General features: G+C 34.1%; 1 protein-coding gene and 1 pseudogene across 1 annotated transcript in view; both read right to left on the bottom strand.

Moving 5' to 3' along the window:
* Positions 1-24,928, bottom strand: part of ASZ1 (ankyrin repeat, SAM and basic leucine zipper domain containing 1) — a 52,815-nt gene that overhangs the window by 17,279 nt on the left and 10,608 nt on the right. The gene's annotated exons all lie outside the window — the stretch shown is intronic.
* LOC118611089 lies at positions 24,552-24,670 on the bottom strand (annotated as a pseudogene).

Here is a 24,928-nt window from a genome sequence, read left to right as displayed (position 1 = left end):
AACATATACTACAGAAAAAAAAATCATTTGAGTCAAATATCATTCAAATCCTTCACTAAATCTAAATCAGACTTCTTGATGCCTCTTCACCCACGACAGCTCAAATCTGGTCCTTCCAATCTTCCCTATTTCACAAAGCTACCATTAATCCCATTCTCAGGCCTAAGACTAAGCATCATTCATGACTATTCTCCAACACTACATACACAAGTCATCAGTAGGTCCTATTGGCTCTAACTTCATAATATATTCTGAATCGAACCACTTGTCACCACCTCTTTAGCTATTATAAGCAGTCTATAATCGATATTAATTGTCCTCTATGCTTCTACTCTTGGCTACTTATAATTTATTCTCTGTGAAAGTACCAAGTTATTTCCCTTTGAGGGACTGTGCAAGTGCTGTCCCCTCTATCTTTTCCTCAATCTTCATACTGTGCACCCCATCTTACTCAAATCCTTATTTAGAGAAAATTGATAAAAGTGACAAGCCTATAGCCAAACTCATCATGACAAAAAGAAAGAGGACACAAATTATCAGAAGTAAGAGAGATGACATCAGTACAGACTCCCCAGGTTTTAAAAGTATAAGGAAATACCATGAAAAAATTTATGCCAATAAATTAGACAACTTAGAGTAAATAAACAAATTTCCCCAGAGTCAAACTACCAAAGCACACTCAACAGAAATAACAATTACATAAATAACAATTGAATTTGTAATTAAAAACCTCTCACAAAAAAAAAAAACAACAGGCCCAGATGGCTTCCTTGGTTTATCCTTCCAATTAATGAAAACAAAACAAAACAAAACAAAAAACAATTCTACACAAAGTCTTCTAGTAAACTGAAAGGAGAGAATACTTCCCAGTTAATTCTGAGGTAAGAAATACTCTAATGACAAAAAGGAGAGAGACATTACAGGGACAGGAAACTATAGATCATTAATCTTCACTGAACATAGATGTAAAAATTCTGAACAAATTTTGGCAAACAGAATCCAAAAATAATAATATATCATAACCAAGTACAGTTATCCTAGGAATGCAAGGTTAGTTTGATATTTGAACTAAACAAAACCATGATTATCTTAATAAATGCAGAAAAAGCATTTTATAAAATCCAACAACCATTTCCAGTAAAAACTCTCAGTAATCTAAGAATAGAAGAGACAGTCTTCAACCTGATAAAGGCATCTATGAAAAATTTACAGCTAATGTCACATTTAACGGTGAAAGAGTGAATCTTTTGCCCCTAAGATCTGGAATAAGATCTGCTCTCATCACTTCTATTCAACATTGTACTAGAAGTTTAAATAACTTGTGCAATAAAACAAGAAAAAAGACATCTAGACTGAAAAAGAAAATTAATTGTCTTTATTCACAGATAACAGGATCTTTCTGTAGAAAGCCCAATGGAACTCACAAAAGAAGTACCAGAACTAATAATGAATTTAACAAGGTTGTAGGATATAAGATCAACATAAAAATATCAACTGTATTTTTATATACCAGAAAACAGGGAAATCTATTGCTATTTATTAAAACACACCCAGTATTAGCATATATACATATACACAGTGACATCTTTGTATGTATCCAACTTGCAGTCATCATTTCACTAATGACTTGGATTCAGATCTCTAGCCTAACACACAGGTCTTCAGATCTTGATAATAAGAGGAGATACAGTACAGTGGTTAAAAGTATGAGTTCTGGAATCAGAATATTTTAAATCAGAATAATTTAAAATTTTAGATCTACTACTAGCTGTGACACTGAGCAAATTAATGTCTATGCTTCAATTTCTCCACCTATAATCTGGAGATAATAGTAGTATATACTTCAAGAAGTTGTTATGAGGATTAAATAACTTAATACATAAGAAGTGCCTAATGTGTTATCTTTCATTCATTCAGACATGTTTACTAAGCACTTACACATGACATATACTATTCTAAGGGCTGGAGGTATTGTAACATACGAAACCAAGTAGCTGCCCATTTAGAACAACCATAGAACAAACAGACCAAAGATGGTTGAACATGAACATGTTTTGCATATACTGGAAGTTTTATGAGTTCTGTTATAATGCTAGCATATATCAATGAGGTTTATGAAGATGTGACAAGTTATGACTGCCAAAATCCTGTGTTTTCATGTCATAAACTATTTTCAGCTTAAAACAGTTTTCTGAATATATGATTCAGTAATACTGGCACAATCTCTCATTTCACTTGTGCATTTCTAATAACTCAGAATAACATTTTTTCCATCCTGAGTAGAAAACCATCCCACTGAAATGGAATTAGAGTGATTTAAACAAGCTTACCACAACTCAGCAAGTCTTGCTTATGTAATTATATATTTATTTAGTCCTAGGTTACTTTAACCTACCTTGTCATTTATCCAGAGTAACAGTGATTTGAGTTATAACTAAGTAAAATCTTAAAATGCCTTTTCATGATTTTAACATGCCTATTGCTATTGGAAATTTATTAAAATTAATTAAGTACTGTATATATCTTATGCAGTATTTAGTTACATTCTTTTCTATCTAAAGGCTGGTATTGTCTGGGGTATTTCTTATGGAATACATACAACATTATTTACCATTATTATTCCGACTTCCCAAACTCACGATAAACTGTAATTGCACAGAATTAAAAAATGAAAAGGGCAGAATGATTTCTTTATAATCTGTGAAAGTCTAGTTCATATTAGTTAAACTCATATAAAAAACAACATAAATGTAAACACCAATTTAGAACATAAAACGATCAGAATTTTGTAACTCTAGCATTGAATGTCTATTAATTTGGAGGAGCAAGAACATTGTATTGTGTTAGGTAATTATCTCATTCATTGCTCATGACAACCTTCTAAAGTAGATAGTCTTAGAGATGAAAAAATTTAGGTTTAGAAAAATAAATTTTTGCTGAAGGATTACTGTTGGTATGTGAGTAAAGATATGTCTGAGTATCTATCCTCCAAAATAATCTCCTATGAATTATTTTTTGCAATCTATTCTGATATAGAGAAATCTAAAGTTCTCTTTCTCTAAATTTTATATTTGATAATGAAATACAGGACAAATTTCATAAACTCACTCCACAATATGGGAAAATTAGGAACCTAAATAAAGCTGACTGAAGTATAATTTCTAGGAAGTGACACTCCTTGGCAGAGTATTCAAAAGTAACATTAAAATGTGAGTGTTCCATTTGATTGAATCTTATTACTAAAAATTTTAGGTGACATTTTCTGAACTTGTACTGAATTTGTTCTGAAATTGTGCTGAAATTGAGGTTCTTCTAAATACCAATTTCTTTTGGAATCCCAGAAACCAGCAGGGATATAGTTTTCTGTATGTAAATTCACATGGACATAAATGGCTTCTTACGGATGCTTATTTCCTCCTAGATAGGAAAACTAGACTTGTATAGTTTGCTTATATAGTTTGCTTACTAAGAAGCTTTGGGGCATTACTGAAAAAAATGTGTTACAGAAATGCTGCATTGGTTTCTAACTTCTAAGAAAAGTTGAATTTACTGAATGAAATAGTAAACTCTCTGTAACAGGCTCTAGAGCGTCTAGAAGGTATATTAATATTACTCAGCTTCTAAACAGTTACTAAAGTTACTGATACCATCAATAATGTTGCAAAACAGTTTTGAGAGGGAACAGAACAATTCTTCCAGTGGGTTTACATCTATAGAAAAATCCTCTTTAGTTTCTTGCGTGTTATAAATTAATGCAATCCAAATGAACTCTTTGATCTTAAAAACTCTTCTTAATTCATGACAGTCTTATGATCTCTTCAGGGAATGTATAAAATTTCATAACTGGTCTACTCAAGTGACATGGTAATTATTTGGGCTACTGATAACTTTACTTCCAATATGAATTTCCACCTTATTTATTTCTCGAGATTTAATGTAAAAAATTCTTTAATCCCATTCTCTTTCTTTAATTTAAATCACTGAAATTTTTATTCTGCCTGATTCTTTTAAGACAACTGCTTTGGAAAAGGTCAATAGTTACTGGATCCTATTTTCCTAGCATTTAAAAGTATGTATTTCAGAGGCTTCTGTCCTCAGTGCCCTTCCCTTTTCACTAAAATTCTATACATAGTACAACCTCACAATATCACTAGGGCCCATGATGAAGATAACTTTAAGTTCTCATATATGTGAAAATATATTTTCCCTTCACTCTTCAATGATAGATAACTAAATATAAAATTACATGTTCAAAGTTTATTTCTCAGACCATATGTCTCATTCCATATACAGTTGTTATTAAGAAGTCTAATGTCAGATGGTCATTTTTGACAGGAATTGTCTTGATAATTATTTTTTGTATAAATAACTTTTATGATTTTCCCCTTTATTCTTGACATTCTGAGGTTCATTATGATGTGTCTATATTAATTTTCATATACATTTGTGTACATGTGTAAACCTTGTTTTTCACCTAGTAGATCTCAAAGTCCTAAGAATTTGTGTTAGGCAGGAAAAAAATGGTGTAGATGGTAGAGGCTCTGTTCATCCCTCTGGCTACCAAATCAAAGCTGTGACAGAAACAAGGAGCAGCAGCAAGGAAAAATTGCCTGGGATCTAGAGGAATAAGCCATACAACTAGGGAGAAATCTAAGAAATCACCCTGCAACGGCAGAAGGTAGGACGGGGCGAGGACACAGGGCTGGCTTCCCAGTCTCGAGCTGCTGAGTGAGATGGAGACTGTAGCAGCAGCAAACGCCTCTTAAAGGGACCGCGTCCACTAGCGGATTTTAGTGGTGATAGACCTGCTTGTTCTGAGCAACGGTGCCGGTTCTTCTCATTCTGAGAATCGGTGCTGGTTCGGCTGCGTGTAAGGGGTGGGAGGGGGGCAGGGCACCAGGGACTTACAGGGAAACATTGTCAGAGTGAGGGCTGAGGGGAGACACACTCTGTACAGAACTGCCAGCGGCATCTATTGTTCCCTTTGGAGTCCTCCCACCTACCAGTGCACAGACACAGCACCACCATAGCTGCGACGTCATCAAACTGGGTAACAGAGGTCGCTCAGCCCAGAGGATTTATGGAAAATCCACCTCCCCCGACTTGCAGCTCCACCCTAGCCATATCTAGGTGTGTTTTCAGGGAGTCAGGTACTCCTTGCTGAGAATCACACCGGAGGCAGCTGGCCTCGGTTTCTGGTGTGGCCTTTTGAGGCAACTATAAGCACAGCATCTGTAGATTGCTTGCTGAATCTTAACAGGTGGCCCTGGAGGGGTAGAGGCTTGGGCTAAATTTGGCCTGCAGCTGAACCCCTCTCAGGACTGTGCCACCATTGGACACCTGCTTCACACAAATCAACACTAGTAAGACCAAAGAGACTTAGGAGCTTTGCTTAGCACATCGAAACAGACACAGAAATCCAAAACGGGACAAAGAAGCAGAAACCACATGAGAGAATAGAAAAGAGATCCAGATATAATGGAGTTAGGTAATTAACAGATGCAGAGTTCAAAACACTGTTTATAAAGATGCTCAATGATCTTTTGGGAAGTGTAGATAAACTCAGTGAGAACTTCAACAAAGAGATAAAAAACATGAAAATGGAAATGGAAATTATAAAAAGGTACCAGTCTGAAATGGAGAAGACATTATCTGAGATGAGAAGTATATTCAATGGAATAAACAAAGGAATAAACAAAAGTGAATAAAGAAGAAGATCCAATACCCCAACTTGAGGACAGGGTAGTCACTGCCCAATCAGAACACTCAATCAGAATGGCAAGAAAAAAGACGACAAGATTATAAAATAATTTAAGGAGCATATGGGACACTATTAAGGCTTTAAATATCAGTCTCATTGGCGTAGCTGAAGAAAATCAAGATGCTGAACAGCTGTTTGAAGAAATAATGATGGAAAATTTCCCCGAACTGGTAAAGGAAATGGACATAAAACCCAAGGAAGCTCAGAAAATTCCAAAAATCAGGGATCCAATAATGCTCACACCAAGACACATCATAATTAAGATGCTAAAGATTAAATACAAAGAAAGAATATTAAAAGCAGCAAGAGAAAAACAGATAAGGAACACCCATAAGACTGGCAACTGATTTCTCAAAAGACAGAAGAGCTTGGCAAAAAATGTTCGACCGAAGACCCAAGATATACAATCGAGAATAATTTATCCAGCAAAGCTATCATTTAGAGTTGAAGGGCAGAGAAAGAGCTTCCCAGACAAAAATAAACTAAAGGAATTTATCACCACCAAGCCAGTATTACAGGATACGTTGGAGGGACTTCTCTAAGAAGAAAGAATGTGTATCAAAAATAGGAATAAAGAATGGTAACAACTACATTCCTATCAAAAAGTATCTTAAATGGAAAAGAACGAAGTGCTCCAACTAAAAGATAGAGTGGCTGAAAGGATAAGAAAACATGACCCCTATGTAAGAAAATGAAGGGGATGGACAAAATACTGCTTTGATAAACCTAGAAGGTGTTTAAGTCAGACAGAGACAAATAAACACTATGATTTCACTTATATGTGGAATCTAAGGAATAAAAAGAACAAACTAATCAAAAATAGACTCACAAATATAGTGGATGATTTGGTGTTAGACAGAGGGGAGGGGTTTGGGGAGCTGGGAGAATGGGTTGAAGGGCTAAAGAAGTACAAATTAGTAGCTGATGGATGGTCACGGGGATGGGGAGCACAGCAGAGGGAATGCAGTTAGCATTAATACGTTGGCTAGGTGGAGGGTCAGGGGAGGGAGGGGACAATTAGAGGGATCATTTTATGAACTATATAGATGTCTAAACTGTATAATTGAAACTAAATTTAAAATTTAAAAAATCTAACTAACTAAATAAAATATGAACTATAAAACACTTCAGATGGCAAAAAAAAAAAATTTGTTCAGTTTGGGAACATTCTTGGCCATTATCTTTCAAATCTAGTCTATTTTCTATTTTCTCCTGGAACTCTGTAAAAATGTTTTTTCCAATTACTTTGAGCATTCAATATTATACTAGTTTCAGGTGTATAGTATAGTGGTTAGATATTTATATAACTTACAAAGCAATCCCCCAAATAAGATGCCCACCTGACACCATATATAGTTCTTAAAATTTTATTGACTATATTCCCTAAACTGTACTTTACACCATGACCATTCTGTAACTTCCAATTTGAACTCTTAATTTTTTCTCTTTTTTCACTGGGTATCCAATCCCCTCCTATCTGACATCAGTTTGTCCTCTGTATCTATGAGTTTTGACTGCTCATTTATTTCGTTTTATAGATTCTATATATAAGTGAAATCATACGGTGTGTCTTTTTCTGCCTAACTTATTTCACTTAGTATTATACCCTCTAGATAGATTCATGTTATCGTAAGTGGTAAGATTTCATTATTTTTTTAATAAATGAACTTATTTTAATTAGTTTCAAGGATACAGTACATTGGTTAGACATCTATATAGTTCATAAAATGATCCCCCTAATTGCTCCTTCTCTCCTCTGATTTCCCACCTAGCCATTAATGTTAATGCTAACTACATTCCCTACGCTGTGCTCCCCATCCCTGTGACCATCTATCGGCTGCTAATTTGTACTTCTTTAACCCTTCAACCCATTCTCCCAGCCTCTCAACCTCTTCCCCTGCCGTCCGTCACCAAACTGTCCACTATATTTGTGAGTCTGTTTTTTTTGTTCCTTTTTTCCCCTTAGATTCTGCATATAAGTGAAATCATATGGTATTTATCTTTCTCTGGCTTATTTCACTCAGCATAATAACTTCTAAGTCCATTCACATCGCTGCAAATGGTAGGATTTCATTTTTGTTTTAATAGCTGAGTAATATTCCATTGCATATACGAACCGTAACTTCTTTATCCAATCATCTGTTGACGGGCATTTAGGTTGCTTCCATATCTTGGCTATTATAAATTGTGCTGCCATGAATATTGGGGTGCATAGATCTTTACAGATTATTGTCTTGGTTTTCTTTGGATAAATACCCAGAAGTGCAATTGCTGGGTCAAAAGGTATATCCATTTTTAATATTTTGAGAAACCTCCATTATGTTTTCCACAGCAGCTATTCTAATTTGAAATCTCACCAACAATGTATGAGGGTTCCCTTTTCTCTGCATCCTCACCAACACTTGTTCTTTGATTTATTGATGACAGTCATTCTGACAGGTGTGAGGTGGTATCTCATTGCGGTTTTAATTTGCATTTCTCTGATGATTAGCGACCTTGAGCATCTTTTCATATGTCTATTGGTCATCTGTATTTCCTTTTTGGAAAAGTATCTGTTCAGGCCTTCTGACCAGTTTTTAATTGGATATTTTTTGTTGTTGAGTTGTATCAGTTCTTTCTATATTTTAGATACTAACCCCTTATCAGATGTATCGTTAGTGAACATCTTCTCCAGATTTCATTCTTTTTTATGGCCGAGTGATATTCTATTGTGTATATATACCACCTCTTCTTTATCCATTCATTTTGGTTGGAGCATTTAAGTATTGCCACTTTATCAATTGTTTTCTGATTGTTTTGTGATTACTCTGCTCCTTATTCTCTTGTTCTCTTCTTTTGTATGTTGATGACTTCCTTTAGTTTAGATTCCTTTCTCTTTACTTCTTGTATATCTCTTATAGTACAGTATCTCTTAGTATATATGTGCTTCATATATATTAAGCAAGGTTTACAGCAGTCTATTTAAGCTGATGGTCAATTAAGTTTGAACACATTCTAAAGTCACTACAACTTTTACTCACCCTCTCTCCATGTTTGTTTCTGTCATTATTTTTCACCTCAGTGTGTGTGTGTCCCTTAATTTACTGTTGTGATTACACATGACCTTTCTACATCTAACTTTTAACTTTCATACTAACTTTACTGTTGGTTGACCCACTGTTTTTATTATGTATTTGCCTTTGTCAGTGAGAATTTTTTCTTCGTGATATTTTCTTACATTTAAATTTTTTTTTCCTCTTTTCCTTAAAGAAGTTCCTTTAACATTTCTTGTAAAACTAGTTTGGTAATGATGAACACCTTCAGCTTTCTCTTGTCTGGGAAGCTCTTTAGCTCTCCTTTGATTCTAAATGACAAGGGTAATCTTGGTTGTAGGTCCTTGTTTTTCATCACTTTGAATATTTCATGCCAATCCCTTCTGTTCTGCAAAGTTTCAGTTGAAAAATCAGCTGACAGTCTTCTGGGAGCTCCCTGGTAGGTAACTGCTTTTCACTTGCTGCTTTTAAGATTTTCTCATCTTTAACTTTTGGCACTTTCATTATGATGTGTCTCAGTGTGGGTCTCTGGGTTAATCTTGTTTGCGACTCTGTGCTTCCTGGGCTTGTCTGTCTGTTTCCTTCACCAGATTAGGAAAGTTTTCCTTCATTATTTCTTCAAATAGGTTTTCAATGCTTTGCTCGCTTCTCCTTATGGTACCCTATAATGCGAATGTTAGTATGCTTGATGTTGTCCCAGAGTCCCCTTAAACTTTTTTTTTCTTGTTGCTGGGCTAATTGGGTGTTTTCCGCAACCATATCTTCTAGATCGCTGATTCAATATTCTGCTTCATCTAACCTGCTGTTGATTTCCTCTAATGTATTCTTCATTTCTGACTGGTTCTCTTTATGTTTCTTATCTCTTTATTGCAATTCTCACTGAAATGATCTATTCTTCCCCTAAGTTCATTGAGCATCCTTTAACTAGTGTTTTGAATTCTGCATCTGGTAGACCATTTGCTTCTATTATGTTTAGTTCTTCTTCTGGAGTTTCGTCCTATTCTTTCATTTAGGATATGCTTCATCTCATTTTGGTTACTTCCCTGTGTTTGTTCTATGTATTAGGTAGATCCACTACATCTCAGTCTTGATAGAGTGGCCTTATGTAGAAAGTCTTCTGTGGAGCTCAGTGGTGCTGGCTCCCTCATCATCTAAGTTAGGTACTCCAGGGGTGATCCCTGTGTATGTTGTATGTGTTTTCCTGGTATAGTTGGGCCTTGATTGCTGTTAGCATGCCACTGGGTGGGACTGACCCTCAGGCTGACTGGCTATGAGAACTGGCCAAAACTACAGTGTATGGAGCTGTTGTACTGGGACTGACTCCATTAAGAGGATTCACTTTAGCAGGGCTCTGGTGCCTGCCCAGTACACTCTTTGGGTATGTCATTTGTAGTGCTAATTCGGTGATGCTCTGGTGTGGTCTGAAGTCAGCCATTAGGTATGTTGGTTATAGGGCTTCTTGGGAGGGGCTCCAGGGCAGGCCAAGGTCGGCCACTTGTGTCTGGCCTGGAGCTACCTAGTAGGGGCTATGAAGTGATCTGTGCTTAGTAGCTGCTTTTGCTGGGCTTGGAGGCACCCAGGAATGGCTTTGCTATGAACCAAGGACAGCTGCCACTAGTGCTGAGCTTGGGGCTGTTTAGCAAGAGGTATATAGCATGCTGAGGCCAGACGCTGCTTGCTTGAGTTTGTGGGATCTTTCACAGATTTTAGGAAAGTCTACAGCACAGAGCCTGGCAGGTAGCTTGTGTGGATTAGCCTCTAAAAGAGGTTCAAGCTAGAGGCATGAATTGGGTGGGTGTGGTCTCAGAGGATCACCAGGATGGGACAAGAGCTGTGTTGGCCAGGCTAACAGAGACTGAGATTTAATGTCCACCTATGCCTGCAGGCTGTGCTGGGGAAGGGCTCAACAAAGGAACAACTGTGCCTGCAGGCATTTTATTCCTGGGAAGAGATGCTCCTCAGTCCTGGCCCTGAAGCTAAACAATCCAGTTCTTCTCACATGTCCCTGGTGTTGTCCCTTCTCTGGAGCTTAGGACAAGTGTTTGTGAGTGAATGAGTCTGTGCAAGAGCCCTTTAAGAGGATGCCTGTGTCTATACAAGCCATCTGTCTCACCTGGACTGAGTCTCTGCTGATTTTCACAACCAATTATTGTGAGGGCTCCTCTTCCTGACACTGGTGCTCTGGGCTAGGAAGCCTGGTGTGGAGCTGGGACCCCTCACTCCTCAGTGGGGATGGCTACAGCAGAGATATCCCTCCCAATTCTTAACTACCACATGTGGGTGTGGGATCAGCATGTTTAGTGGCTCCACCCCTCCACTCAGTTTCAACATGGCTTCTTCTTTATTATCCTCTGTTATAAAACTTCTGTTCAGCTAGTTCTGGTTTTCAAAAATGATTGTTCTACAATTTAGTTGTAATTTTGATTTCACTGTGGGGGGGAGGTGACCACAGTGTTTACCTACTCTACTATCTTCACGAGAAGTCTCAATGTCCTCTTCTAAGTTTATGCATTTTTTTTTTTTGTGGCAAATTCTTTCTAGAACTCTAATATTAGACAGATGTTAGAACTTTTGGTATGATTCTCCATGTGTCTTACTTTTTCCTTTGTAACCCTTTTTACTGTAGTTGATGATTTCCTCATATCTTATAGTCCACTAATCAGCTCTTCAGTTGAGTCTCATCTGCTACTCTTCACGCATATTTATTTTTAATATTAAGTTTATTTTTTAATAATTCACTGTACTTGTTTCATATTCCTGTTTGTTACTTTGTGCAGGCAAACCCCTCTTTTATTGCTCACAGGAATAAAGTCATTTTAGATTCTTTCATTTTTTTCCTCTTTCTCTAGTCTAAGTTATTCTTTTTTTAAATTTGTTGTTCCTCTTTTATGATGCTTACATTCCCTAGATTTTGGCAATTTCACCCCCTGGTGGTGAAAACTCAAGCCACCAACCATGGTCTGGCCTACTGATAAAGCAGTTCTTAGGGACTGCCGGAGAGTGTTTCTTTTCTTTAGGGAGCTACTTCATTTCTATCAGAGATAACTGCCTTTCTGTGTCAAGTAGAACTTTTTAAAAACTTTATGGATGTCTGAAATTTGCTGTGGAAGGGCAAGACTTTAGCATATGCGGTTGAGTATCTTGAAGTTATAAACCTATTTTTCAGAAAATTCCTGACCTTATTTCCATGTTTTTCTCTCAGAATTTTTAGAAACATTTTATCAAGTTAAAACAATCTCTTCGGTACTTTGAATATGATGTTTAATTTCATAAACTAATTTATATAAAATTCTTTTTAATGCTGAGTCATTCTAGCCAAGAACTTAACATAATTATTCAATTTCCTTTTATTAACTCACTGTAGTTTTAAACTTCTCTTCATTTGGGTCCTTCACATTTCTTGTAGTTACTTTTAGATATTTATATTTCTGCTTGAGACTAGGATCTATTATTTCATTAAATTTTCAAGCTTGTTATTATTTGTAAACTGGAAACCAACTGAATTTTGCATTAATATTAAATAAAATCTACTTCACTTTATGATTACTATTTCTAAATTTCTCAGTGGATTATCTTGGGCTTACCCAGCCATGTACATATAATTTTGTTCTCCCTTTCCTAATAAAAAAGGCTTAATAATTTTATCAAAAGAAACACAATTCAATGGTTTAAGGGTGGGCAATTTTTTCTGTAAAGTTTTTTTCTGTAAAGTAAATATTTTAGGCTTATGGGACATACAGGGCTATGTCATAACCACTCGACACTGCTATGGAGCACAAAAGCAGCCTGAAACAATATGTAAACAAATGAGCATATCTCTGTACCAATCAAACTTTAGATTTATAAACTCCTAGTTGAGAATGTAAGTAGTATACTTCTAAGTACAAGTCAAGTCAGTCTGTCTAAGTTCAAATCTCATTTTCAGCATTTATTGGCTTGTAATCTTGGGCAAGTTTCTTAAACTCTTATTGCCCAATTTTAACAACTTTATATGGTCATAATAATAGTTTCTACATTAGTGGTATCTATTTGTGGCATTATCATAATCTATGGTAATGAAGCAACTATATTCAACAATCAGAACAGCCCTAGGCTCGAAGTAAATGTTCTGTCATTACTAGCTATTTTTATCTTTATTTTTATCTTTTGTTTTCTTTTCTTGCATAACTGGTTGCCTTACAGATCTCAAAACAATTTTAAGACAAGAAAAAGAGCATATAATAAAGCATCCTTGTCTTGCAAATGCCGCTAGTGTTTCTCCATTAAGCATACAACTTGTTTTGGTTTCAGATATATTTTTATGAAATTAAAGAACTATTCATCTAATCATATTTTACTAAGATTATGAGAATTGGATTTTGATTTTAACTGTTATAAAACACCCTTCCGGCATCTATTATAATGATAATCCACTTAAAAAAAAATCTCTTGACCTATTTATAAAATTTATTTTCCTAATGTTTAATCATTTTTTCATAGTTAACATAAATCCTATTTGAACTCTGGATATTATTCATTTAATTTGCTGATAACATTCATTTTGCTGATTATTCATTATGCTCTGCTCATTTATTATGCTCTGGATCTATTTAAATTATAATGATGTAATCTATTTTTTGGAAGTTTTAAAGAAGTAACCTGTTAAACTCTGAGCCCAAGACTTTTTTGGGAAGTAAGCTTTCTGACAATTTTTTTAAAAAGATAAAAAATCACAACATAAAAATTAAACAACAAAAACAGCATAAACAAAAATAAACTAGAAATAGCATCTTCAAAACATAAAACAATAAAAAGCTAGAAGATCCAATATATGAAAAGGTCTTATAAATCAGTAAGAAACAAGTGGACAACCAAATACAAAAATGTCAAAGGTCACAGTCAATTAATAGAGAAATAAATATAAATGACTAACAAAAATGTGAAAGACTAATCAATTAAGTATTACTGAAAAGCACGGAAACTAAAATGAGGTATCATAATTTACAAATCAGATTGGAAAATTTAGAACATCAAAAATGTCCAGTGATATCACTGTGTGAGTTCTCTCAAACACTGTTGCAGGTAGTAAAAAGCAATTCAGCATTTTCAGAAGACACTTTGGCAACACCTATCACAATTCTAAATTACATATGTTTGTGTTAGCAACTCTACTTACAGAATGTGTTCTATAGAAAACCTACTTATGTTGCCAGATAGTCACCGTAGCATTTTTTGTAAATGATGATATCACATGAATACAGTGGATTATGCAGCCATTATAAAGAGAGAACTATATCTATACATATTGACAAATAAGTGTCCGCAAAACACTGTTTAGTTAAAAAAGCCAATTGTAATAGAGTATGTAGTATATAAACCCACTTAACACAAAAGAAAAATACTAACACATGGAAGAAGTTCTGCAAAAATATACAACAACCTGCTATAAGTAAAGAAAGGAAAGCAGAAGACTTTTCACTTTCTAACTTACACAATTTAAAAATTTTTTTAACAGGAATCTTTTATGATCAGAATTTTAAATAAAATTAAATAAAATTTGAAAACCGTCTTGTGGTACAATGGAATTAATGCTCTTCAAATTCAGGCAAAATTACTTGATGTTTTAAATTCTGAATTCATATTCCATTGCTTTGGCTAGAACAATAGCCTCTTATCTGGACCTCTCAGCTCCAATTCATCCTCATCCTGCTGTTAGAATAGCCTTTATAAAATACTAATATGTTCATTCTTAAAACTGTTCTATAGCTTTCAGGACGAAATTCATATTTTTTAGCATAGATTACACAGGTTATTATCTAGCCACTGCTGAATTCTCACTCATTGTCTACTCCAATATCATATGATATGGTTATAGAAATTATCATTGCCTAAATGAAACATGCTCTCTCATCCTTCTCTACCTGAACATGCACCTACATTGAACAGTCTCTTCTACCATCATAAGTTGACTAACTTCTACTCATTCTTCAAACCTCAGTTCAAAAAGTAAACCTGTCATATTCATTTCAGTTAAATTCTCCTAATTTCTATTCCTAGAGACAACCACTACTACCTCTAATCTTAATGTTTTAAAAGTCTAAAGTCTTGAGGCAGACTTGGTCTTTTACCTTGTATCTTCCAGTACTTAGCAGATATTGTTTAATAAAACCCAGTTGAATTGAATTTACTAGTGATATTGTTTTATTCTTCATCTACCAAATTTCCTCAAAATTGTTAATGCTCAAGAGTTACTTAAAAAGCATAAAGTTTATGTATATTGTTACCATAATTAAAATTATTTTTAGATGATACACAGCCTATCATTCATCTCACTTTCTTGTTATTTCATTTCAATAAAACCTCCACTAGATGGCATAAGACAAGCAGAAACAAAACTCCCAATTTGACATGGAAAAATAATATATCTTCACAATGATGTATTTATCATTTCTTTATACTAAGAGTAAAATGGTTAGTTTTCATGTCACATTTTTACTGTATAGTTCAGTATTATCCACTGTTTTTAGTCTCCTTAAAACAGGTTTTAGATGGGAGAATAATGAAAAGTATGAAAAAGGAGATTTTGACAATGATAAAATACTATAAATTGGTCGTCCGTTTCCAGCTATCAGAGTAGTTTTCGTAGATCAACTCTCGCACTAAAGAAGGCTATAAAAGCTGCTAAAACATAAAATATGTTTGAAGGCACTGCAGAAAAACCAAGGCAGCCAGAACATGAGAAGCCAAGATCCTAGAGAGAAATTTGTTGAACTGAGTCCTACATTCTCTGCTATTTGTTCCCTTAAGACATTTGCCAATTCCTGGGTAGCATAAGCAGAAAGCTGTGGCCTGTGCCCTACACCTTCTTATGGAGCTAGAGACCCTAAAACTGGAAGTCAGGACTACCAACCAAGAACTCCAAGAATTAAGTCTGGAATAAAGGAAGGGCAGAGAGGTGACTGTTGGGCTTTTAGCTTCAAGGCATTTGCAGATTCCTAAGATACACAAAATACTTGTGAGGAGGGAGACTACAAACCAGGTGTTAAGAGGCTGAGAAGCTAAGAAGGGGCTTATAGTACTTCCATAAAGATGAGGAGACAATTTTGGCATTCATGACCCCCGAGGAAAGAGTGAAGGCAGGGAATATATAAAATGCAGTCACTTTAACCAAGTTGCTAAAATTAACATTATAAAGGTTGAAGCACGAGGAAAGTCTCCACTCTTACTCTAACTAGCCTGAGAACTTAAAACTTTTTTGAATTTTCCAGTTCTGCATCAATGCCTGGATATACATCTGGACCTCCAGATAATCCTCTAAATTGCCCACTGAAGATCACATATTCAGGCCATCTGATAACCATCTGACATCCATTATCCAGACCATCAGACATGATCGAACCTCCTGGAGGCCATCCTCTATACCACCTGGCATCCATCACCCTGACTGCCTGACATCTGACTGCTAACCATCCTGGACAATCCTAGGGCAAAGAATGAAGGACTGACTGTTCTCAAGAATGTACATTTATTATAAGAACTTTTAACTTTTCTTTCTTCTTTGGAATATTTGTGTTATTTATTTATTTATTTTCTTAGCTGTGTTCAAAGCTTGCATGCTCCAAGAACCTTGAATAATCTTTATTATTTCTTTTTCAGTTTGTCTGACAACCTTCAAAGAGAGAGTAGCTCAGGTAAACACTTCAAGTTTGGGTTGAGACCACTAATCCTGAAACACCGCCTTGAACCATTATAATCCCTAATTAGATCAAATTTCTAACTGCTACTTAGAAGAAAATTAAGTATCTACTGGAAGCAAACAAACTTATACAAATGTTTATCATTCCATAAAAATTACTAGGCATTCTAGCAGACAAAACCAAGTGACCAAAAGAAAAGAGAAAGAGAAAATAAAAACAAATCTATATATGTTATCAGAAATACACTTCAAAATTTAATTAGAGAACAGAGTTTTGGGGGGCCGGAGGGGGAAGAGGCAATCAGAAACTCTAGAAATGAAAAACAGGATTACTAAAATTAAGATGTTAATAGATGGGTTTAATACCAGATTAGCTACAAAATAAGATTAGTAACCTGGAAGATAGGCCAGAAAATACCCAGGTGAAATACAGAGTGGGGAAAAGAATAGAAAATAAAGAAGAGTGTGAGGAGATACATGTGATAGGGATGTAATGGTCTAAATCCCACTTAGAAAGAAGCAGGACTGTGAGACAAAAGCAATATCTGAAGACGTACTAGTTGAAAAAAATATCAAACAACTGATTTGAGAAGTTCTATGAACCCAAAGCGGAACAAATTCTGAGAAAATTATACCTAGGGATATCATAGCAAAGTTGTCCAAAACAAGAGACAAATAGAAAATCTTAAAAACAACTACAAGATAAAATACAACACCTTCAAAGGATCGACAACAAGACTTCATAGCTGGCTTTGCGAGAGAAACAATAGAGGCCAGGAGACAATAAAATGATAGCTTAGAAATACTAAAAGGAAGTAACTTCTAACCTAGAAGTCTATACTCAATAAAAATAACTTTCAGACTTAAAGTGAAATCAAAAGATTTTCAGACAAAAACAGACTTTGTCAACAGCAAATAACTAAAGAAAGGTTTTCAGAAGAAAAACAATCCCTAATTGAAACATGCAAATATAAGATGGACTGAAGAACACCAAAAAGGATGAATATGTGAGCAAATCTAAATAAAAGCTTATAATAGCAACATAATTGATAGTAACAATAAAATGACAATAATGTACTGTGATGTTTAAAATATGTCTAGATTTGAAAAATATGACAATAGGACAAAGGCAAGGATGAGATAGGCAAATGGAGTTAAAATATTCTAAGATTCTTGCCATTGTCCAGGAATTGATAAAAAGAACTAATTTATAATAGACTCTAATAAATAAAGAATATATGTTATAATCTCTATAGAGTAGCCACTCAAAGAATAATAGAATGAATAACTGGCAAGACAGGAGATGTAATAAATAAACTAGTACAAAAATAATCTTAGAAAAAGAGCACTAACTAAATGAACCAGATATATCAGTATGCATCCTAAGTACAAATGGACTGAACAGTCCAATTAAAAGAAAAATATTGTTAATCTGGATTAAAAAAGAAGAGCTGTATGTTGCTTACTTTAAATGAAAGCACATAGAAAGACTGAAAGCAAAAGGATGAAAAAAGATTACCATAGAATCAAAAAAAATAAACGAATGCTGATATGGTCATTCTAATATAAGACAAATGTATTATACTAAAGAATTATTATTAAAAATACAGAGTCTCACATTTCATAAGAATAAAAAGTCATTGCATCAGGCATATAGTGGCCCTAAAACATAAGCAAAAGTTGACCAAAACACAAATCACAGTAACTGACAGGATAAGCAAAGCAAAAAAATCGGTAGTCATTTAGAAGATCTGAACACAAAGACCATTATATCCAACTGTTGCCAAATTACATTATTTTCTTGAGTACATGGAACATTTACGAAAACTGACCATGTATCTGGGCCATAAAGAATGTCTCATCATATTTCAAAGATCTGAAATACATAGAACAAGTTCTCATACCACACTGGAATTAAGCTAGAAGTTAGAAACAAAAGGTAAGAGGAAAAAAAAAAAAAAACCCTGACATATTCAAACACTGCAATATTTATCAGCAATAAAAAGAAATGAACTACTGATACAAAACCATGAATTTACCTTAAAAACACTATGCTGAGTGAAAGAATTCAGACACTAAGAGTACATAACGTATGAAGTACTAAACAGAACAGTAATTCAGAATATAAAAAAAAAAGTCCTTGCCTCTAAGGTTCAGGAGATTGTCTTGGAAGGGACCTAAGAAACTTCCCAGAGTAATAACAACCAGTTCTCTACTTTGAAAGGGATGTGAGCTACATGGGTGTATTTATTTCTCATATTTCAAACTGTACACTTAGGTATGTGCATTTCAGTTTGTAAATCAGATCTTGATAAAAAGTAGAATTAAAACACATGCCAAATGATATTATATAACGTTTACAGATGAGTGGATGATTTCATATATGTGTGTAAAATCACAAACTTAGCTAGAAAAAACACATACAAATTCAAGACTGGTTGCTTCTAGGAAGGTAAGAAGCAAAGTGAGTATGACTGGGGTGGATACAGCGGCCTTTAGCCATACTATTATTTTATTTAAAACACAATTAAAGCAAAATTAGAATTAGGTAAAACATGGCTTTTCTTAGACTACATGAATTATAACTTTGATATGCAGAAGTTTTGTGTGGTTTTTCTTAATTTTAATTGTCTTTATTGACTTTAATAAGTGCCACTGGATATTAAAATCTTGTATCTCGACAAGACTAAGATTCATGAAATTCTTGATGAAACAAAGATTCTAATTATTGCACAGTTCCACAGAGACATATCAATAGAAGATATTACATTTTCCCAGCAAAAATGGATTCACTTCTCTGTAGAGCATCCCTCCCTTATCTGCGGAGGGTATGTTCTAAGACCCCCAGTGGATGCCTGAAAGCACAAATAGCATCGAACCCTATATACACGTTTTTTTCCTATGCATATATATCTACGATAGTTTAATTTGTAAATTAGGCATAGTAAGAGATTAACAACACTAATAACACAGAACAATTACAAACAATATATACTATAATAAAAGTTACATGAATGTGGTGTCTCTCAAAATATCTTATTGTATTGTACTCACCCTAATCCTTATGATGATGTGAGATGATACAATACCTACATGATCAGATAAAGTGAAGTGAATGGCATTGTACTTTCTGGCAATACATGGTTGAGCTTGGGTAACTGAAATCGAGAAAATCAAAGCCATGGATAAGGGGGACCACTGTATAGGTAGTCATGAGGTTGTTGCCATAACATTGGAATGTGGGAAAAATTTCCAAAAGGAAATATAATTGTAGTACTCTGATTCTTGCTAGGAAAATACCATCTATATGTGTATATAAGGTAGTATAGTGATACATTAATTTTTCATTCTTATACTTCATTTGTATCAGCAATCATCCTTCTAAAATTCTTTAGCACAAGACCGTTAACATACAAAAAGTAACCCATTCTGGTGGGAAAATGCTAAAATACAGTATGTTTATGTAAGAAAAAATTAAATTTTTGAAAGCTATAAAATCTTGAGAGAAAGCTTAAAATGTTATTTTTACACTGCTCATTTCTCTCAGGACTTCTAGTACTACCACACGTCCCTAAATATAGAAACTATAAATTAAGAAGAAACTACTAAAATAGGTAACAAATCTATTTCACTAGATCTAAAACATCCTCAATTTTAGGAGGCATAATAATTTCAGAGATATTAATATGTGAAAAAAATGTCAGAATACATGAAATATGTTTGGTTTTTATTTCAATTTTGTGTGTGTGTGTGAAAATATAGATGACCTAAACCTCACTGATACCAAAGTCCAAAGAGAGGCTTCTGAAGATGGATTATAATTTATAATTACAAAACATTGAAATCATTATATTCATTACCTGAGTAATCTTTTTAAGGAGTGTTAGGCAAACTCCAGTTTCACTTAAAAAAAAATTCCTTCTTTCAGCAGTTAGAACAGACTTGAAAGACTAACTGCTTAAGTCAATAATGTGTGTGACATTCATTTAGACAACATCCTATATGTCTTCTCTCTTGCTAAGCTACTAGAAAGGGTAGTTTATATTCTTTCTTTCCAACTCCCCAACTCTCATTTACTTATGACTGACTGCAATAATAATCTAGATATTTTTGCATATTGAAATAGTTAAATAATCATTTTTAATGTTTAGTCAAAACAACGGATAAGAATACACATGCATTTATGTGTACTTTATTAAAATAAATGTTTAAAGAAAAATAGTATACTTATTAGTATAGTTGCATAAATCAATCAGGAATTGCGACTCTCATAACACAGCACAGACAATATTATTAACTAAATGTAACATCTGATAAGAACCTATGAAATGGCAGCATGTTAAGTACATTCACATTCATTATCTTGTTTTAATTCTCAGAGCCACCCTACTGGCTAGCTAGGTATCACATCTATCAATCACTAAGGACACTGAGCTTCACGGATTATAAAAAGAGTTAACAGCTTTATTAACTTGGACAAGTTCTCAAAATAGTATTTGGATCCAGATCTTCTGGCTCTAAGTCATGCTTCAAACTTTCTGTGGCATAAATGGATTATGATATTAATTACTTCACAAACTATATGCTTAAGTTTTGCAAATAAAAGAGAAATGATCATTCTACTTCAAATCTATTAAATTTAATAAGAACTTGATAAATATCATATGAAAGAATTACGAAGGAATAAAAAAAATATATTTATGTTACCACAGTAGTCAAGTAGCTCAAAGTGAAATGAAGACTTTCATACATGAAACCAATGAGAGAACACACATGAGATGGCTAACCATGTTCTAACCAACCTCATTCCCCACCCCAAATAGCTTATAAACCAACAGTACTCTTATGGGCTATAACTGCATGGGAAAGCTTAATAGATTATTAATCTGGCCCTGGAAAGCATAATTTGAATACGTGGTGAGGGAAGGAGAGGATAATCCAAACTAAAGAAAAGTAAAAACATAAACATAGAGGTAGGAATGACCATGTATCTGAGGAACAGTGCTAAAATTGTATAAATGAAATAAAAGAGATTAGTTAATAGGTGGGATCAAATTATGGAGAGTTTTGGATTTCACCTAATAGACAAAAGGAAGTGTGTTCTACAGGTAACAGCATACAGGGCTGACTAAAATGCATAGTGCAGTCTAAAATAACAATCAGGAGGCTATAGAAATAGCCCTTAAGGTGGGATTATAAGCATCAAAACTGCAGTCAATCTAAGAGACATTACAAAGAAAGAACAAATTAGGGACAAAGTATTCATAAAAGTAAATGAAAAAGTTTGACAAAAATACCAATTTTTCTTGGTATAAATTTATGTTCAAAATTCAAAATTAATTATTGCCTTAAGCATACAGCAAAAAGGAAATATAATAATTGTGGCCATGAAGAAAATACATTTAGGTGGCAAATCATCAGGGATGTCCACCCAATGTTGCTGATTCTCATTCTGTGAACACAGTAAGATTATATCTCCTTACTCCCTTGAAGTTAGATATGACCATGTGATCACAATTAAATAGAAGAAATGGCACGGGTCTCTTCCCCATGGAAGCTTTAGTCAGCACAGAATTTACCAGAGTCTAGGCAGAATATGGACGTAGGTTATTTTTTTTTTTTTTTTTTTGAATTTTAAGTCATGGTTTCTTGCATGTGTTTTGAGAGACTGGTGTCACAGGCTTTCATCGACTCGCTTTTTCATTTGTATCTTCTCTATTCTGTGGTTTCAAAATGACCAAGTAGATTTCCGGGTATATGAATAGCAACATTAATGCTATGCCCTAAATATGCAAGGTAACACTAAGATATTTGGAATTATCTGCATACATGTAAAACTGCTACCAAGATTAGCTCCTACGTATAGATAAAGACAGGCATTGACTATGGACAAGCAATTTATTTAAAAAATACAGTAAGAAAGCAATCAGAAAATAATAATTTCTAGTAATGTTTTAATTAGCTACTTAAAAAACTCTTCCTGAAAATATTTTTGTGACTTCAGCAAAGATGTTATTTATTTCCTTATAACTAAAAAATAAGTTAATACTGTAATTCAAAATTACACTTTAATCTACCAAAATGCCTTAGTGACATTTACAACTAAATTTATATTCTGAGAAAGAAAGCAACATTTTTCCCAGAGTATTTTCTATTTATTAAAACAGGCAATACCATTCAACAAGTTAACAATCACACAATGATTAACATCAAAACCTTGGACATTAGTTAATGTGTGCTGTTTTATCAATGATAATAAAAAAACCTATTTAAATTAAAATGCTGAAACATTTTACGAAACCTTCATCTCATGACTGAGCATTCTGGATATAACAAACTCTTCTGCCAGAAAAACTGTCTTCTATATAGAAAGAAAATCCTTCAGCAAACTGGGGGGGGGGGGGGGGGGTAAGGGGGCTCTAAAAAGAGAAACATTTATTATATATACTTTTTAAAGGCTTGTTATTAATCTAACAATAAAAATGTCAACTCCAAATTTAAGGCTAGACTGAAGAAAGTTTCAGATTCTATCATGCATCTAATAATCTCATATCAACCTTTTAGACTTTAATGATTTATAATATTGGTTACTGCATTATTATACAAAAGGAAATAAAGGAATGATAAGTCCATATTCTGGCATAGTTGTTAAGTTCCAATTAAGTCTTGTTTTCAAGACTAAATATGATTAAGCTGAATTAAAGTGATAATATTTTTCTGTTCACCTACTATCTTTTGCAATCTGGACTTCTGAAATCAAAATATTCAACAACCTCCAATAATTTAGGGAAGAGAGAAAAAACAAGATATAAAGGTGATTTAACACAAACGTGTTTTGCAATAATTAGAAAAGACATGCTGTTTAAATAGATTATGTTGAATAATCCTAAATATAGACAAGATGGGGAATATAAATACATTCCAATGGTAGATCCTGTTTGGGTTAAATTATTGTAAATTCTCTTATCAAACTTCTGCTACATTCAAAGGCTTAAATACATTTGTGCCAATTTTCTGTTCTGGACAAATAACAGCATCTACTTCTGAGTTGTAAGGATTATATTAGATAACACATTTAAGAGCAATTAACACAGTGACCAGTACACAGGGAACATTCAATGTTTCATTTAAAAACAAAATAAAAAACCTCACCCCAGAAACAAATTCTAAGGCCTAAATAAATAAATCAGTATGAAATTCCCATATTTGCTAGACAGAGTACACTGTGCTAAGTACTGGCAGTAGCAAGATCCAAGAGAAACATAAGATGTGATTTGTATTAATTTCAAAATGGCTTTCGAGTTGTCAGTTTTTTATCATTAGTCCCACAGGAGGAAAATAAAATGAATTTTTAAAATTAAGAAAAAATAATAAAAGAACAAGAAAGATCTATATGTACTATTATAGAAAGCTAATCATTAAATATTAAATCAATGTTCTTTTCAACAAGATGGAAAAAAAAGCTGCATGGAATACAGAAAATTAAAAGCTAACAATATATATATGTAAAAAACAATTTAAAAAATTACACGATGCTGATTTCTACTTCCAGTAATGGCAAACTAGATAATTTGCATCAAAACTGTGAAGACATCTAAAACAGCTAGGTGAAAATTTATTTTTCTTATTTCTTAAAAACTGAAGAACTCTTAAGATATCAGGGAACTACTGTACCAAAATCTAGATGCAAAAACCCAAACGGCTAAATAAACTCAGCATTCCCAGTTGCCTTTGCCTTGAGGGCATGTGCCAGTCCTGAGGAAACCAGTGGGAAAAATGAGCTGTGGCTTTGGTGGCACTGAACATCAAGAGGAAAAAATTCAAAGCTCTGGGCCTATACAAAGTGGAGAGTTTACTAAACCATATTCAAGACACATTAAGCTGTGACTATAAGGACTACACTATCAGGGTAAGGATGAACCAGAAATAAATTAGCTCTTTAGGTGTGTATCATCAGAATGGTCAGGGGAATTTTGATTCCTGAATTTAGATTACGTGAGCCCTAGGCACCTTTTAGAAATACACAAAATCCTTTCTGATGGATCAACCTAGGCCTCATATTATTCCTACAATTTTTTTTACACACCTACAACACTTGGTATTCCTAGGTGGTCTCCCATCCAAGTACTAACCAGGCCCAATTCTGCTTAGCTTCCGAGATCAGACAAGATTGGGCACGTTCAGGGTGGCATGGCCATAGACTACTCCTACAAATTTTAAAATCTAATGACTAGCATGTAGTCATGAGTGAGAAACATGAGAAACCATTGCTAACAGAAACAAACCCATGAAGATTTCAGATATTGTAAATGTTATATCTAGACTTATGTTTACCATATTGAAGAAGTTTTGATTTAGAGCTTGAAAATATTTTCAGGGAACAAGAGCTCTAAATAGAAACACTGCCAATTTAAAATAGAATCAAACAAAATTTCTAGAAAAAAGTAACAGCAATTATGA

Source organism: Rousettus aegyptiacus, unplaced genomic scaffold, assembly GCF_014176215.1.
Source record: "Rousettus aegyptiacus isolate mRouAeg1 unplaced genomic scaffold, mRouAeg1.p scaffold_m13_p_13, whole genome shotgun sequence".
Lineage (NCBI taxonomy): Eukaryota > Metazoa > Chordata > Mammalia > Chiroptera > Pteropodidae > Rousettus > Rousettus aegyptiacus.
This window is presented reverse-complemented; position numbering and strand designations above follow the sequence as displayed.